Source organism: Orycteropus afer, unplaced genomic scaffold (assembly GCF_000298275.1).
Source record: "Orycteropus afer afer isolate SDZICR_OR568_19922 unplaced genomic scaffold, OryAfe1.0 scaffold00426, whole genome shotgun sequence".
Lineage (NCBI taxonomy): Eukaryota > Metazoa > Chordata > Mammalia > Tubulidentata > Orycteropodidae > Orycteropus > Orycteropus afer.
The window spans coordinates 132,577-136,181 of record NW_006922013.1 but is presented as its reverse complement, the minus strand read 5'-3'; positions in this window follow the sequence as shown (position 1 = coordinate 136,181).

Below are 3,605 nucleotides of genomic sequence, written 5' to 3'. Positions count from 1 at the left end.
GAAACCCAAGGAGGGGTCGCTATGAGTCGGGGCCGACTCGACGGCACATAACAACAACAACAACAACATGGTTTATTCGGAACTCTGGGGTTTGCAAGAGTTGTAGACGTGGATGGTAAGCCCCATGTGGTATGTGTCTTAAACATTTATGAAGCATGAGCGGCTAGCAAAACCTTCTGCCATCTTACAGCTCCGTCTGCTCTCATCGAATAATTAGTTCAGGAAATATACATGCTGAAATGAGTCTCCGAATGTACATGTCTGAATTCTGTAAAAGCTGGCATGTACATCGAGAAATGAACAAGGCTCTTCGCAGGACCCTTACACGGGAGAGGAGACGGTACAGGAAGCAGTTTCCCTGAACCGTCTCTGTTTTGGAGAGGGGTACCTGTTCCCCTTTCCATTGGGTGCTTTCGTAAGGGGTGCGCCCCTGGCACGCTGTGGGTGGTTGCTTTGCAGTTGATTCTGGTTCATGGTGACCCCAGGGGAGTTACAGTAGACTGTGCCCCGTTGGGTTGTCAAGCCCGTGACCTTGCCAAAGCATATCGCCAGCCCTTTCTTCCCATGTGGGTTTGAACTCCCAACCTTTTAGCTAGTAGTGGAGGGCTGGATCATTTGTGTCTGGCCACCTGTCTGAGTCACCGAAAGCTGCTAGAAACAGAAATACCACAAGGGGGTGGCTTTCACAAACAGAAATTTATTTTCTCACTCTTTGGAGGCTAGAATCTGAACTCAGGGTGCCGGCTCTGGGGGAAGGGTCTCTGTCTTCGAGTTCTGCAGGAAGTTCCTGGTGTCTTTCAGCTGCTTCTGCTCCGGGACTCTCTTCATGGGGGGCTGGGCATGTCCGCTTCTAGCTTGGTTGTTTAATGAAGAGATCTCCTTAAGATGCAATTTACGGTAGCCCTGCCTCATTCACATGACAAAGGCAGCCCCTTCCCAAATGGGATTACAACTACTGGAGGAGGGGGTAGGATTTACAACAGAGATTCTTGGAGGACACAATTCAATGCAAAGCACCACACAATGTTCTTAACCCATGATGAAATGATAAAATGGTCTTTAGGAATTAAGAAAACAAAGAGGGGTTCTTTAATGAAGTGCATGGAGGAAACGTTGTGTGCCAGGGAGGAGTTTTCAGAGCGAAATTGTGCAAAACTCATTTGGGGGGCCGTGCAGGGACGGGATTAGAAACAGTGTCGCAAACTCAGACAAAGCAGTTCTGAGTGATTGGCTCAGCCCCAAGCCTTTAGTTAGGGCGAGGGATTATAAAAGCAGGGAAGGATAAACCAGTAGTACTGAGGGGTACTGACTGCTGACAGGAACCGGACTAGAAGCACTTCCTGACCAAGATCAAAGACTGCAGCCTTCAGTGTGGATCACACCTTAACATCAAAGAAAACAAAAACCCTCACAACTGGAGCCATAAGCAACAGGATGATAAATGAGGAAAAGACTGGAGTTGTCAGGGATTTCATTTTACTCGGATCCACCATCCACACGCATGGAAGCAGCAGTGAAGAAGTTGGATGACTGTGTTGCATGGGGCAGATACGCTGCAAAGGACCTCTTTAAAGTGTTAAAGAGCAGAGATGTCATCTTAAAAGACCAACTGACCCAAGCCACGGTATTTTCGATCGCCTCCTATGCACGTGAGAGCTGGACAATGAATAAGGAAGACTGAAGAAGAGTTGGTGCTTTTGAGTTGTTGTGCCGGAGAACATTACTGAAAGTACCATGGGCTGCAAGAAGAGCGAACACATCTGTCCTGGAAGAAGTGCAGAGGGTGTGGTTTGGGGCTTTGCTTCCAGTGGGTTTGGTTTGGGCTTTGCTTCTGTGAAGACTGACAGCCTTGGAGACCCTGTGGTGCAGTTCTACTCTGTCCTCTAGGGGCGCTGTGGGTCAGAATCCACTCCACGCGGTGGGTGTGGTTTAGGCTTTGCTTCCGTGAAGATTGACAGCCTTGGAAACCCAATGGAGGACGCTATGAGTCAGAGAGTACTGGAAGCTATGTTTTTGTTTTTGTTTTTTGGTTTTTGGTTTTATAGGTTATTGAGTGCATTTTTCTCCTACTTGAGTTAAGATCACTTTCTTACCATGAAATATTGTTGTGTTTGTGTTCTTGTTCTTCTTTCTGAACATTTTTATTCTGTTTATATTCTTATTCCATTGGCAGGTTCTACAAATCTAATTTTTCCCTGAAGTATTTTATTTTTCTGTCAGTAGGTTTGCATTGAAAACTCAATTACTCCGCTAGGAAATATGAAACCCACAATCGGACATAAAAATAGAGGAATCGCTTCCGTGGTTAATTTTCCAAAAGTTAATGACATGTGGTATTTCTTTTTAACCAATGCAGCTTAATAAATGACTATTGTACCAAGTTCATGTGAACCAAGTTCCTGTGAACAAATAAACAAACCAAACACACTGTGGTGGAGTCGGACCTGACTCATAGTGACCTCTCCTAGGGTTTCCAAGGCTGTCAATCTCCACAGAAGCAAAGCCCAAACCACACCCACTGCCTGGAGGGGATTCTGACTCACAGCGCCCCTAGAGGACAGAGTGGAACTGCCCCACAGGGTCTCCAAGGCTGTCAGTCTGCACAGAAACAAAGCCCAAACCACACCCACTGCCTGGAGTCCATTCTGACCCACAGCGCCCCTAGAGGACAGAGTGGAACTGCACCACAGGGTGTCCAAGGCTGTCAGTCTTCACAGAAGCAAAGCCCAAACCACACCCACGGAAGCAAAACCCAAACCAAACTCACTGCCATTGACTTGACTTGACTTGACTCACAGCGACCCCTCCTTGGGTTTCCGAGGAGATATCTCTACGGAAGTAGATTGCCCAACCTTCCTTCTGAGGAGTGGCTTCTGGGTTTCAACCGCCAGCCTTCTGGTTAGCAGTCAAGTGCCTTAGGCACTGCGCCACCAGAGCTTATCAAGTCATTTCTGTCTTGTAGTGACCCCATGGACAACAGAACAAAATACCAGCAAGGCTACCAGAGTGGCTTTTTTTGGTCACTCTTTCTTATTTTTCACTTAGTGCCCTTGTAAACAGGAAAGAATTGTCGCTCATCAAATGATAAAGGCTTTTTGAAAAATAACTTCAAATATTTTAAAAAATCAAGCATCCTTTGCCCTCTTTTTTTCCCCAAATAAATGTTATTTGTCTGGATTTAGCCTCAAAGGATTTGGAGGAAGGCTGGGGTCTAAAGCAAATGCTTGTTTGAGGAGGTTGGGGGCTGTGTTCTTTATTTCTTACCCTTCCTCTTGCTGGACTATTTGATGTTGTTCTTATTTGTTTTACAATTCAGTTCGTTTTCCACCAAGTTTACTTTGAAGATGCTTTGGGAGCTGGCTTCTCAAAATAAAATTTGTTTCTAAAGATCATGAAAAGGCAGCATTCAAAATTTCATTAATAAGCCACTGCGATTAGCAGATGGCTGTTGGCGTTACACGTACGAGGCGGCTGCAGACTGACTCGTGGCAAAATTACATTCTATTTGCTGCAGTAGTTTCAAAGTTAATAAGCCTAAGTAAGTGCTTTTAGACTGAACTGGAAAATGAATCAACAGTGATATTTAAGAGTGGCTTCGAAGGCAG